At 34.8% G+C, this 14,373-nt stretch overlaps 1 long non-coding RNA gene, 5 other non-coding genes and 2 pseudogenes across 6 annotated transcripts; 1 reads left to right on the forward strand and 7 right to left on the reverse strand.

Annotated features, from left to right (window-relative positions):
* Nucleotides 1–1,086: 1,086 nt before the first annotated feature.
* Nucleotides 1,087–4,020, reverse strand: LOC141700536 (callose synthase 12-like; annotated as a pseudogene).
* On the reverse strand, nucleotides 1,744–1,824 carry LOC141700558 (small nucleolar RNA J33). Its single transcript, XR_012566418.1, has one exon. It is a non-coding gene; the product is annotated as a small nucleolar RNA J33 (small nucleolar RNA).
* An 850-nt stretch (nucleotides 4,021–4,870) lies between the features above and the next one.
* On the forward strand, nucleotides 4,871–14,071 carry LOC141700540 (uncharacterized). The gene is made up of 8 exons (XR_012566405.1): nucleotides 4,871–5,054; nucleotides 5,433–5,534; nucleotides 5,632–5,696; nucleotides 5,777–5,893; nucleotides 6,604–6,668; nucleotides 6,749–8,220; nucleotides 11,687–11,793; nucleotides 13,659–14,071. It is a non-coding gene; the product is annotated as an uncharacterized LOC141700540 (long non-coding RNA).
* LOC141700553 (U6 spliceosomal RNA) lies at nucleotides 7,875–7,977 on the reverse strand. Its single transcript, XR_012566413.1, has one exon. It is a non-coding gene; the product is annotated as a U6 spliceosomal RNA (small nuclear RNA).
* On the reverse strand, nucleotides 8,512–8,712 carry LOC141700544 (U2 spliceosomal RNA). Its single transcript, XR_012566409.1, has one exon. It is a non-coding gene; the product is annotated as a U2 spliceosomal RNA (small nuclear RNA).
* On the reverse strand, nucleotides 9,125–9,281 carry LOC141700547 (U4 spliceosomal RNA; annotated as a pseudogene).
* On the reverse strand, nucleotides 11,064–11,166 carry LOC141700557 (U6 spliceosomal RNA). Its single transcript, XR_012566417.1, has one exon. It is a non-coding gene; the product is annotated as a U6 spliceosomal RNA (small nuclear RNA).
* Nucleotides 11,938–12,133, reverse strand: LOC141700563 (U2 spliceosomal RNA). The gene has a single exon (XR_012566422.1). It is a non-coding gene; the product is annotated as a U2 spliceosomal RNA (small nuclear RNA).
* Nucleotides 14,072–14,373: the final 302 nt, after the last annotated feature.

The raw sequence follows: 14,373 nt of genomic DNA on the forward strand, positions 1-14,373 counted from the left end.
GTGAGAAGGAAAGAAGAAGAGAAAGAAGGAGTGATTAGTTGGATGTGTTTTAGAGGATATCTATATTTTATCTTGTTCAACAATACCAAAAAAGGATAGTTATAATTATAGCTAACAAGGGTGGGAATGACATTTTTGCAGTGGATAACTATATTTTTTTGCCACGTGGACAATATAATTGATGGTTGGAATGATATTTTTGTAGTGGATAGCTATATTTTCTTGCCACGTGGACAATAATATAGCTAACAAGTCACGTGGGTTGAAGATGCTATTACATAACTTATAAATTTTCATCTATACTTATTATTTATATTATTTATAAGTCACTTATTCAAGTTACTTATTTTGAGATTTACGATGTGTCCGTTTTGGAAAATTTTAAAATAAGTAATTTATAGCTTAAAATGAATAAGTGACTTATAAGTAACAAGTAGCTGGATACTTATAAGTTAAATAAGTGTTTGGTTAAATTTCAGAATATTTTTCACTTAACTGAGCTAAAATAAATAAATTTTAAATATAATTATTTTAATTCGTAAATTTTAAATTAGAAAGACATGTAAAAATATAAATTTTAAAATAAAGGTTAATAAAAAAGCGAAAAATCAAAATAAGTTAAGAAAAAATACGTCGTTGCTAACATTTAACTTATCAGTTTATAAATTATAAATTCGACTTATAAATAAGATGGGTCTATAGTACTTATTGACTTGTAAGCCAATAAGTAGCTTATTTTTACTTCCCCGTAATGCACACAGAAAAACATCACGGTTTCCAAGACACTCAAAGCATAACTGTACACGGACAGTACTTCACACATAAGGCAGTGTTTGTTTTGTAGTGTTTGTTTTGTAAGAGTTTATTATACTTGATACTGACGAGGGTTTTTTGGGATTCTCAAAACTTAAACAAAAAGCAAAGGAGAAGATGAAAGAGGAGTGAGTGTCGGTCTAGTCGATCAAGGCAACTCCCGGCGTCTTTTTCCGGTATGTAACTCTTTTCTCCGATCTGTTTTCTTATACATATTATTAACATAGTAGTATTTAAGTTGTCTAGATTTTGTTGCCTTTTGTAACATAGTATTTAAGGGTCTGCCAACACACGTTGTCCTAATGTGACAAAACTAGTCTCCTGAGCTGACATGAACCAAGCAAGTGATGATACAGAAGCAGTGAAAATGTGTTCTCGAACACCCAAAATTGTAGGCTTCCTGATACCATAGTAGTGTCTGTACTCTTCCAGTAGATTACGCATTTTGAGTGCCTCCTCAAAGTAGTTGTCTTGATTCATATCAATAGTCTGTACAGCATCTCCCCTAGTAAAGATAAAAGCATGGTTTTGATTCTCCGGTTTCCCCTCTCCAAGCTTTAAGGGACCAGGCAACTGAACTCTGTAAATCTCTACTTCCTTTTTCAATTGTTGATCATACAGAGTAGTACTCCATATTATCTCTCCCGCGGGGAACCTCATCAACATAGGCAACTCGAAGAGCCTCATTGTTTTTCATTAGATACAGGATGTCTTCTGCACGAGGGTCCTTCTTGGCCTTCTGAGCGCCATATATCTGGCAGGCAATTACGTAAGTGTATTTCATCAAAGCAGTTCCATACTCGTGTCCTTTAAACGATGACTTTGTTACATCATCTACTCTACTAAAACTTCTGGTAGATAATGACTTTTCTAAGGTCATGCTGTTTGAGGTGCTACTATGCTTCACTGTATAAAGCTCCCTTGATCCTTCCCTGATGTCCATCTCAGATGCAGTGTCAAGAAAAGCCAGCATCTTGAGAGCCCGAGAGTAATACATCATTCCTCTCACAGTACGGGCCAGTGTTTGGCCTCTGTATGATGCCCATAGACGAAGATCTCTCACCTTGCTTGTCCAGATCTCATTAATGTTTACCAATCCTTCACGCTTCATTCTCTGTAAGAAATTTTCCCACTCATCATCATATATCGTTTGCAAGTAATATAGAGTGGTAATTCCATCTTCATTCTCTGTTCGGAGGTTTTCCTTGCTGTACAATACTTCTTCATTATAATAAGGAGTCAAAACACTGAAGGCCCTCATTTTCTCAACTTGAGGAGCATGAGGCATGTTCATAAACAGAGAGTTGCTAAAGAAGGCAAGTCGGCGTCTGGCTTCAAAATTTTTAGGTACATTTTGCATGGAGTCTCGGAGAAGTAAGAATGGTGTGCAAGCGTCGAGCCTGGCAATAGAAAGTATCAATGTTTGTATCTGGCAACTCAATAGCATTCTCAAAAAGCAATCCTTCACTTATAAGTTTCTCGCTTGGAGCCCAGCCATCCACTCTAAGCTGATCAGTGCTCCTCTTCTCTCTGTAGAAATCTCTAATAGTAACCTCAAAAAGGGCCTGTAGAGTGTTTACCATTTTGCTGATGTCTTTTTTTGGCTTGTTTATTAAATTAAGTAGAGAAATCAACTTGGCATGAATCTTGGGAAGAGCAGTCATTCTGAATTTTTTCGTGAGCGTCTCCGACTGTATTGCAGTATCAATCTCATGGAATAAAGCTGTAATGATGGAATGCTCTTCAGTGTTTCCTTTGACAATTTGCAGCAAGAGGTGCTTTGTAGTGTCATATGACTCAATTACAGCATAGTGCCTGTAGTCATGCTTGCGAATTTTATACCAAAGCCACTTGTCAGGAGCATCAACTAACTCATTAGCCTGGCTAAGGGCCAGCAGCAACTCATTGCGGAGGAGAAAACACGGCCAACGGATAACCCTGATGTCCCAGGTATTCTTTGGCAGCTCCAACAGTTCAACCTCTTGATCACTGAGAATATCTTCTTCCCTAAACGTCATTATGATCTCATTCCACATCAACTCGAATTTCTGTGCTTCTGTCTCATTAGATTGAATCTTCTTAAAGGGGCGACCAAGCCCGTACCTCAACTTTAATTGGTTAATGCCATCTTGAATCTTTGTTATCAAATTAACCCTTGCATTCAGTCCATGTTCCTTTGGCATGAGATTGAACTGAACTGCACTCGCAAAGAACTGGAATCTCAACTTCAACTGCTGCATGTTCCGAATTTCGCCCAAGTGTTGGAATAGTCCAACTCCTACACCAACAAAAGAAGAATAAATGGAGTACCAAATCTGTATGTCCATGAGGTAAATTAATACGACAGGAAGCCACAGGAGCCCTACTGCAGCAACATTGTTTTTCTTAAAGATCTGGTCCCATTCATACTTCACATTCTTCTTGTTTATAAGGGCATGTGTAGGTTCTACCATGGGTTTGATCTGTAAATAGTAACTAAAGCAAAATTTTGTACCAAGCACCACAATCCAAAATATGGTATACTTAATATTATCCACAAGACCTTCCCTGAGGCCACGACCAACATAAATCCGGCTCTGAAACCACCAAGACAGCACATAGAAGACCTTCCAGTCTGTTTCCTCAATGAAATTTCTAACCCATGGCAACAGAAATAGTATTATAGCCAGAAACTCTGGTATAAGATATACAACTGCAGCCTGACAGTATCTTGTCACCCAGTCATTGGCCTTAGCTGACCACCTATTGTCATCATATCTATGACTCCACATCTTCCAGTAACAAAACACAAAAACAAGAATCCAAGCTGCAGCAACACCAATCTTTAATATCATCCTCACACCAGGCCCCAAAGTCTCCCTTGAAACTATTTTATGCTGCATTCGCGCATCAAGAATAGATCCTCCATGTTATGAAGGCAGACAAACATTTCACTTGAACATCTTTACTTTCAAGTGATTGCCACACATAGTCTTTCTCATCCCAAGCGACAATAACTCCAACCTGGAAAAACAAAATCAACATTATCCAAAGCTTGTCAAAACTCCGAAACAGGTTCCAAAAAGACCTCTGCTCTACAAACCCCGTCTTTCCAATCCATTTACCACCTCTATTATCAGCCACTAGAAAATTACTATTTAGATCAATAGGCCATTTTAATTTTTGAAAGCACCTCTTACTCCAAAAATACCCATTTATATCATCATAATTTCACATGCTGTTTCACCTATCTAAATCATGATTACATTATATGATATATGCTTTCTGGTACTCCCTCCGTTCCAAAAAACACCTCCTATTTTGACTTTTTACACTATTCATGGTAAGCGATTGACTACTAATTTCGTGAGTGATCTTGTTGGATTCGTATTTATGAGTACTTTAATATAATGAAATTTTTATATTTAATAGTAATACGAAATTAAAGATATTAACAGCATGGTCTTATATATGTTTTTTTTTAGAAATTTGATTATAATTTTAATGTTTGGAGTATATGAACCTTTAGCAATTCATGTCGAAGGACCAGGGGCCTTAGGGTGATAGCTTAAAATAAGTTTGTAAAGTTAACCAGAAAAAATATTCATGGTCAGTGGCGGATCTAGGTACGAACATAAGGGGGGTCGAGAAAAAAATATGCAACTACATTGACACATATAAGCAAAACAACAAATGACCATATATTAGAATAACGTTAAATTACTCTGAAATCGTGTCATGATTTCTTCCTTTTCAATTGTTTGAAAAACAACTCTCTCAATATGTCTCGGTTGTTGAAAAACAATCATTTTCTTCAAGCACATCAAGTACCGTGGAAAACAAAGAAAGCATTGTATGTATGAAAACAAATAATAAGTATGCGTACGTGTGGCCAAATTAGTAGGAGAGTGTGATAGGTTGACCATAGAATTGTGTATTGTTTCCTGACAGTATTTTACTTCATCAGTGTGTGGACTCTATCTGGATTTTCTTATTGAATGTCTTTTGTTCCCCTTTAGCTACCGTCTTCTCTGGTTGTTTCTAATTTTGATCTTTTGTACTTTTTGAACAAGATTCTCTGGTCTTTTATCTAAGTACAGAAGTGAGGAAGCGATGGTTTAGTTTGAGCTTTTAGCCACATTGCCGCCTCATCTCAGTCCTTATAATTCATAGATTACTTAAATAAAAAACTTAGACAGTTACTTATCCTTGCGAGATTTGAAACCCTGTTTATTTATCAGATTACCCTGTATATTATTCCTGTAAGTTGAAGATGAAAATTTGATTACATTATTTAGTTCCTATTTTCAACTGCTCTTACCCTCCTTTTGTTTAATGAACTTGGAATGTGAATTTTGATCTCAAACTGCTAGTTTACTACTCAGGAACCTTTTTTAGCAAACCTTGACATGCTTTTTACCAAAACAGGAGAAGAACTCGTGAACTTAATTCTAAGTTCTGCTAATTACTATGAACATTTGCATCTTCCGACAGTTTGGTCCCATTATGTGCTGGCATGAATGTATTAACATAATGACACATGGATTTCTACTAATATCAAGGAATTCATCTTTGTACCCAAAAGTGTTCGACCAAGTGGCTGTTTAGATGTTAAATAAGTTAACATCTTGTTCTTGTAGGTGAATTTTTGGGATGCACAATACATATCCATCATTCCTTTCTAAAATTTACTTGCCTAGAGCATAAATCTAGAAACGATGAAGACCGGAAGAATACAGTAGGTATGGAAAATAAATTAGTACAAGTACTATATGCATTCTGTTTTTATAAAGTTACAAAACACAAAAAAATTAATAATGTATATTTGATTCAATGCAGCAGCAAGGATACAAAAGTTTAAAGAACACTAATTACGGTGAAAAACATAAGTGGACATGAATCTGGTAAAGGCACAAAGTTAGCTAAATTGCAATAGTTTCATTGGTGTACATTGACACTTCTTAAGATATTATTTCTGCATCAGTGTTCAACTTTTTGGAGTTGAGACTTACGCAGGTTGAACATGGAAACAGGGATCGTGTTGGTTTGGCGTTCAGGACATATCATCCATTAAGTCGTCCCATGTGTCTATGCGAAAGAGGTATCCATTTCACATGTCTATGAAGTATGCATATGTAATTTATAGTTCTACAAGTCAACTAATTTTATGTTAATTTTTCTTATTTAATATACCCTGTAATTGCTACAAATTTATCTTTTCTTGTTTACGTGATCATGTTGATTTCTACAGATTTAGCTCATTGAATCAATAACAGCTTAATTATATAGACATTTGATCATGTTGATTTCTACAGATTTAGCTCATTGAATCAATAACAGCTTAATTATATAGACATTTTAGCTTTTGATTAATCCTGAAACTTAAATTCACAAGCATGTCATATCCGAGCCGGCTTAAGAATCCAGGATGGAAACCTCAATTTGTGCAAGTAAAAACCTTTTGATCTCTTTATTGCCAGTCGTACATTCAAAGACATATAAAAGAAAGCAATTTCATGGTTAGGTTCAAGAGGGCATGGTACAAAAGGCTAATTGCATGTTTCTAAATTTCACCTATAGTCCTAGATATGGTCCATTTGGTATTCTTGATTTGAGAACTAAAATACTGAACCATTTAGTTGACATGTCAAAATAAAGGACTAAACTAGTATATTGGGCAGTTAAGAATAGGTTAGTGCATAGAGAGTTTACTTATAGGAGGATGAAAGAGTGCATGCAGGTGTGGAGTCACTTTATAAGTTACAAAACACAAAAAAATTAATAATGTATATTGATTCTGATTCAATGCAGCAGCAAGGATACAAAAGTTTAAAGAACACTATTTACGGTGAAAAACATAAGTGGACATGAATCTGGTAAAGGCACAAAGTTAGCTAAATTGCAATAGTTTCATTGGTGTACATTGACACTTCTTAAGATATTATTTCTGCATCAGTGTTCAACTTTTTGGAGTTGAGACTTAGGCAGGTTGAACATGGAAACAGGGATCGTGTTGGTTCGGCGTTCAGGAAAGATCATATCATCCGGTAAGTCGTTCCATGTGTCTATGCGAAAGAGGTATCCATTTCACATGTCTATGAAGTATGCAAATGTAATCTATAATTGTACAGGTCAACTAATTTATGTTAATTTTTCTTGTTTAATATACCCTGTAATTGCTACAAATTTATCTTTTCTTGTTTACGTGATCATGTTGATTTCTACAAATTTAGCTCATTGACTCAATAGCAGCTTAATTAGATAGACATTGTAGCTTTTGATTAATCCTGAAACTTAAATTCACAAGCATATCATATCCGAGCCGGCTTAGGAATCCAGGATGAAAACCTCAATTTGTGCAAGTAGAAACCTTTCGATCTCTTTATTGCCAATCGTACATTTAAAAGAAAGCAATTTCATGGTTAGGTTTAAGAGGGCATGGTACAAAAGGCTAATTGCATGTTTCTAAATTTCACCTATAGTCCTAGATATGGTCCATTTGTTATTCTTGATTTGAGAACTAAAATACTGAACCATTTAGTCGACATGTCAAAATAAAGGACTAAACTAGTATATTGCGCGGTTAAGAATAGGTTAGTGCATAGAGAGTTTACTTATAGGAGGATGAAAGAGTGCATGCAGGTGTGGAGTCACTTTATAATAGAGCAGGCCTCTGCTTAGAACAAGTTGAAATTAGTTGCTACTGTTATTATACATGTAATCTTTTAAACTGTATTAGACTCTTAATATAACTAATATTAAATTAAGATCGATTTGTTTTCTAATTGTATTTATTAGTTTCATTGAATAAATTAAATTTAGTACATCTAATGGGCATTGAATTATTAAGAAAATCTTGAAGTCTGTTTTTTTCCCGTTAGTTGTAACTTAGCTAATATTTTACAATTTAACAAATATTTTCCATACATATTGTGATTTTAATTTTTTTTTCTATATTTATGTTATTTTATTTTATAAAATATATTCCGGGTCATATTGGCCTCGTAGTCGATTTCCTCCACCCTGATTGCATGGCTAGATTTGAACAAAAAGAGTTTTGCGGGGAGTTTGTTCAAACAAAAAAAAATTTGGACCATTTCTCCATTTGTGCGTGTCATCCTTGCGCAGGGGCCATGCTAATCTTCTCTGTATCGTTCCAATTTTATCGGATGTCCCCGAAGGGAAAACCAATGATGTAAAACTGTTATTATATAAAGAACATGTTATCACTATCCTAAGCCAATGTGGGAGGTTATTATAGGAAAGCAAGTAGATGCCAACATGAAGGCTTTTAATCTATAATTGTGCTCATGCAACGACGTGAGGCAGCTGAGCCACTCCACTGAAACTCCACAATTGCGGAGTCAAAATGTTGCAGACACTAAACCAGCTACGAATAATAGTTTCAGGACGGAAATGAATCAATAGGTAAGATTTGTTAATTTATGAAGTTTAGATCGTAGCATATCTATGAGAATTTGGACCCCTGTATATGTTTATTTGATAAGCCCTATTTATTTGTCAAAGATTAATCTAATTGGGACATTGTATATATAGAGAAGCTGGTCGCATCCCAAAGTAAAAGTGAATGTCCAACATTTGCATGTCAAATGCAAAGTTAATCTCCACAAAATAGTCTGCGGGACGGAGGGAGTATACTTTTTTACTTTTTCGTATGTGCTTTGATTAACTGGTGACTTTCAACCGCAAGACTTGTATTTATGTTGAATAGTGTATGTCATGTTCCCCTTTGAAACACTTGGGCAACTCGTGAAGACCTCAATAGCAAGCTATTGTGATGGGTCTTCCCCTTTGAAAATTTAATATAATATCATGTGAACCAATGACCCACATATCGGATATTAAACTGATAAGAACACATACTATACTTGATCTTAGCCAAAAGGCCGAGAAAGGTATGCTTTAAACAATAGGCCAGCTCTGCTTTTATACAACACTTAAATTAGATATTCTCTGTAGACTTCCACGAGGGACAAAGTTAACTTTGTTGCAAAACACAGTCTGCCTCTTGAACTATAACATTCTGGACTTTAAGATCTTCACTATTGATTCTTTTTTCTAATTTATGTACACCAACTATTATGCAGTCCATAATCTGCTGTTCTAACAACGATACTGTCACGCCTTCAGTTCTTTTTTAAAATTTGCTTTTAAAAAGCTTTCATGGCAACTTTTTAGCTTGAAGACCTGGACTAATTTATCATGTGGTATTCTAGTCAAACTAGGCAATTTGTTGTTCGAGTCCGTATTAATTCCTCCAGATTTTGAACTTAGAATTGTAGGGCTCCAGATTTTGAACTTAGAATTGTAGGGCTTTACCCTTTTTTAGAGGGAACCCTTCCAGAAATTCTCAATGGCACAAGGCAAAGCCAAGACCAAGGAGGGGGTTTGGAAATAGTTTTCAACCAGCAATTGACGCGCCTCAGTTAGTACCTCACTAGCTGCGTCATTGCCCCAAGCGCAAAGATACTATAAACACGGTCCTTGTTTGTTTTTTAAACAGGTGATTCCTAATTTTATTGAGAAACAGAGCGATGTGGTATAGTTGTTCGAGTGTATGACTAGTAAGAAGAGAGTACCGGAGTGTTTTTAACATTTTCCAAGCTTTGATCATTTCATTTTTTTAATCCAAGGGTTTAGGGGTATTTTACACATTGATTATACTATTCTAGTTGAACACCTAAGTAGATTTTTAGTTAAATGTATAAAATTATTTTAAATATTTTTGAACTTATAAGGGCAAAATCAGGTTACGATACTGTAATACCCTTCAAGATAATGTAACACCCTTCAAAATTAGGTATATCATTATAAGTGTGGAGCACTTAATGTGCATCTAGTAGGAATTGAACTTACGAATTTGCCGGAGTGGTCTAAAATTCAAAGCTTCATCGGGTCTTCAATAGGAAAAAGGCTTTGCTCCGCCAAGTAAACCGGGGGAGGAACACAATAAATTTCCTAATTACATTATTTTATGCTAAATATCTTTAGCTTTTGCGATATGAACTCCAATTTAAGTAATAGAAGTCGTGGGAAATAACTTGATGGACATAGTAGAAGGTAAACTTTCAGAAAGCATTCATTAACTAAATCAAGACACATGGGAGAAGCACGCCAATTGTAGAACGAGTTTGTTATAACACTTCAAAGTTAAGATCTTATCAATTGACAAAAAGGGAGAAACACGTCAATTATAGAACGAGTTTGTTAAAACACTTCAAAGTTAAGATTTAGATATACCCTTTTCAGTTTTCATCGGTTGATTGGATAGATCTTGTGGTGAATTGTTAGGTGTTCCATACAGAAACCCTACTCTAAAAATACGAAAATAGGCGTATGCCATTGTAAGTGACGAGTACACAGTATTCTTAATGACAACTTTTATAAACTTTTAAACTTTTGCCATTACAGCATATCTATACTATATATATATATATATATATATATATATATATTATAATAACCGGAATGGCCTATAATTTGGTTCAACGGTTATTCCCTAATTTTACTTATTAAAGAAAATAAATAAATACTGTTATATATCTGCTAAACTACTGAATTGTTAAACTACTAGATATATAGTCTAATTATCCTACTAAACTATAGGAACAACGTATTCTATTATTAAAAAGTAAATAAATAGTGTTATATATCCTCTAAACTACTAAATTGTTAGACTACTAGACTTAGAGTACTTATATTAATAAACTACGACCACAACTTATCATATTATTAAAAAATAAATAAATAGTGGTATATATCCGCTAAACAACTAAAATCTTAAACTACTAGACATAGTTTACTTATCCTACTAAACTACGACCACATGTTTATCTTATTATTTTTATTATAACTTTATAATTGTTATATATTTATATAGATATTTTAAAATTATAATATGAACAGATAAATAATTTTTTTAAATAAAAACGGGAACCCGTGCAATGCACGGGATTTAAGCTAGTATAAACTAAGTAGACAAACATATATATAAACTAAATAGCTAGCGCTATTTGCAATTTAACAAATATCTATGCAAATTTTGCAATTTAACAAATATTTTTCAAACGTTTTGTGATTTTTTTTTATATTTATGGATTTTTTTTTATAAAATATATTCCAGGTCATCTTGGACTCGTAGTCGGTTTCCTGCACCCCTGTTTGCATGGCTAGATTTTAACAAAAAAATTTTGCAGGGAGCTTGTTTCAAACAAAATTATGGTCTTTATTTCCTAGATTTGGTTGTCCAAAAAAACTTGGACCATTTCTCGATTTGTGCGTGTCATCCTTGCGCAGGGGCCATGAAAATCTTCTCTGTATCGTTCCAATTTTATTGGATGTCCCCGAAGGGACAAAGCTTAAAATTAAACTTTTCTTATATCAAGACCATGTTATTTCTATTTTTAGCCAATGTGGGAGGTTATTATAAGAAAGCACGTGTATGCCAACATGAAGCCTATTTATTGATTATAGGTTGAAATGGTTTACCATGTGGTGATCATATTCCATGGTTTAACTTTAGACTTTGCATCACAACATGAATTGTAACATGTCATGTTACAATTCATGTTGTGATGCAAAGTCTAAAGTTCACTTCATAGTAAATAACATGTTAAACTGCCTTCTATGTTTTTAGTATAGTTTCATTTAATAAAAGCTGATAAATCCTTGAAAGGCTGAGATTTGAAACAATTTGTCTCATCTGCTATAAACTGAATTTTCAGAGCCACCCTGTACGAATAAATAAATAACGGTAACTCAATGTAAAAGGTGGTTGTGTGAATGAATAACAGTTTGCCTGCTTATATTCTTTTCCCTGTTTGCTGTTGTGAAACTTTTCTTTATGTCATTTAATACAATTCATCGGTGACAGAATTGATGCAGGAGCGATATAATTATAAAGAGTGATGGCATCTTTTTATTCCTCAAGAGTGTTGAAAAGCGTCTGCATCTTTCACCCCAAGCTAAAAAGTTTCACAGGTATTCCATAATTTGTTTGGTATTACACAACCGTGCTCAGTCACTAAAAACAAGATGTTATTATCTCCCGAAGATTTTTAATCAACTGTATTAGAACATAATTTTAAGGCTAATTGTCATTAATACACATCGAACTATGTTTTGGTGAGGTGAGCCAGGCCTAAGCAGTAGTGCAACACTTGGGCGACTCATGAAGAACCCAATAGCAAGCTATTGTGAAGGATCTTCCCCCTTAAAAAATTAATTTAATATCGTGTGAGCCAATGACCCACATATCAGATATTAAACTGATAAGAACAGATACTACACTTGATCTTAGCCAAAAGGCCGAGAAAGGTATGCTTTTAAAAATAAGCCAGCTCTGCTTTTATACAACACTTAAATTATATATTCTCTCGACTTCGATGAGGGATGAAATTAACCTTGTTGCAAAACACAGTCTGCCTTTTGAACTAAAACGTCCTGGCTTTTAAGATCTTCATTATTGATTTCTTTTCAAGTCCATAGTACTGATTCGTGAACTATTAGTTGTAGTCCATAATCTGCTGTTCTAACTTTGTTGATTACCTAGATGAACATGGTTATACTTTTACGCTTCTATTTTTTTAATTTCTTTTAAAAAAAAATCATTGCAACTTTTGTGATTATATCATGTATAATCTAGCATAAAGTCATCATGTATCCTCTTCTGATTTATAAGCTTCCTTGGTTTTTACTGTTATCTTAATTTTAAACAAGTTTAAGAGTTCTGTAAGGTTGGTTTGGGTGGCTCATGCTGCCTTTAATGCCTTCCTAAACATATCTAGAGATAGCCAAGAAATAAATTTAACTTAGAATTGTAGGGCTTTACCTTGGTTTAGAGGGAACCCTTCCAGAAATTCTCAATGGCACATGGCGAAGCCAAGGCCAAGGAGGGGATTTGGGACGCGCCTCGGTTAGTACCTCACTAGCCGCGTCATTGCGTCATTGCCCCAAGCGCAAAGATACATTAAACATGGTCCTTGTTCCTATTTTGGAAATAGTGTCCGAGTGTATGACTAGTAAGAAAAATGGTCCTTGTTCGTATTTTGGAAATAGTGTCCGAGTGTATGACTAGTAAGAAAAGAGTGTTGGAGTGTTTTTAAAAATGGTCCTTTTGCGATATGAACTCCGAATTAATTAATAGAAGTCATGGGAAATGACCAGACATGCTTCCAAATTGTGTTTGCTGTTTTGACCATCTTGGTTAAATTATATATTTGCAAGCTGAGTTCCAAAGAAATTCCAGGAATTCTGGTGGTATAACAAATTCTCTCATTTTAACTTCAACAGTCTGTAATTTACTTCCCAAAGGTCAATCGAAGCTTCCACAAAGTTTCACTAGCTGGTACTAACAATGTAATATGTCTTGCTTGGATGTGCTTGAAAAGTATCTCTTATTTCCATGATCAGTTAATCTATTTCCCCGGTTTTTCTCCTTTTCCCAGTGTATTATGTAGGATTGGATATTTTTATGCAATCTTAAGAAATCTGTCGACTTGAGCTACAAAATGGTGCATTGTTGATAATAACTGCTGTCTTCTAACAGTTTAGCTACCCTATATACAATTATACAAAGCATAAATATGAATTACTGTCACATACTTCATTAAGAAACCGATAACAGTAAAGTTATTATCGCATACTTCATTAATTAACCAATAAGATAACAGTTGAAAATCATTCTTGGATACCTGCAAACACTTTGCAGAGACATTTGAAACAACTTCTTCGTGATAATGTGTCCGTGCCAATCAGGCCTTGATTCCTTATTTTGACTCATCCCAATAGTTCATTCGATCATATGTGTGGCAGACCATAAATTGTGAAAAGAAAATACTTGGCAGGTTGAAAATTTCTGAGCAATTGCAAGACCACCAGCCAGGAGAACCAAGCTGGGAACGATCCTCTACGGCTCTGAATGGTGCACTGACCATGCAGTGCTGTTAATCAACAATCCTCTACGGCTCTGAATGGTGCACTGACCATGCAGTGCTGTTAATCACTGCTCTGATCCTGCAGTCATTATTCATCCACCAGACTTGGTCACCTGTCTCCTTAGAACAGACCCTGTTCAAGTAAAGTCATGAGCTAGAGGCTTGCACATGTTGCTAATATTCATAGTACTTGTTTTAAGTTCTTTCGATGTGGAATATTCACGAGTTTCTAGTAACACTCTTTTGAGTATGTTTTCAAGTTCTGAAAAGATAAGCTGGGCAAAACTTAGCCTGCAATAGATAACAAGGTCATTATCTGCCAACTCATTTGTTTATGTGCGACCACCGTCCTCCAAAATTATGTTAGTCTTGTAGTTTCGTGTCGTGCTTGACAAGGGTATCTGATTTTCTGTGATTCTTGGTGTGAGTTTAGTTCCTGAATTGAATTAGTAGAGGAGATGATCAGTTTTCTGTTTCCCTAGTTTTTTTCCATTACCCATTTGTAGGATTAAAGTAACTTTAAACATGTAGACATCTTTAACTGGACATGATATATATCACTACAAAAACAGAGTTAATTCCTGTGGAAATTTTTTGACCCCTGACAGTTGTCGACTTGTTGGTC

Source organism: Apium graveolens, unplaced genomic scaffold (genome assembly GCF_009905375.1).
Source record: "Apium graveolens cultivar Ventura unplaced genomic scaffold, ASM990537v1 ctg25, whole genome shotgun sequence".
NCBI lineage: Eukaryota > Viridiplantae > Streptophyta > Magnoliopsida > Apiales > Apiaceae > Apium > Apium graveolens.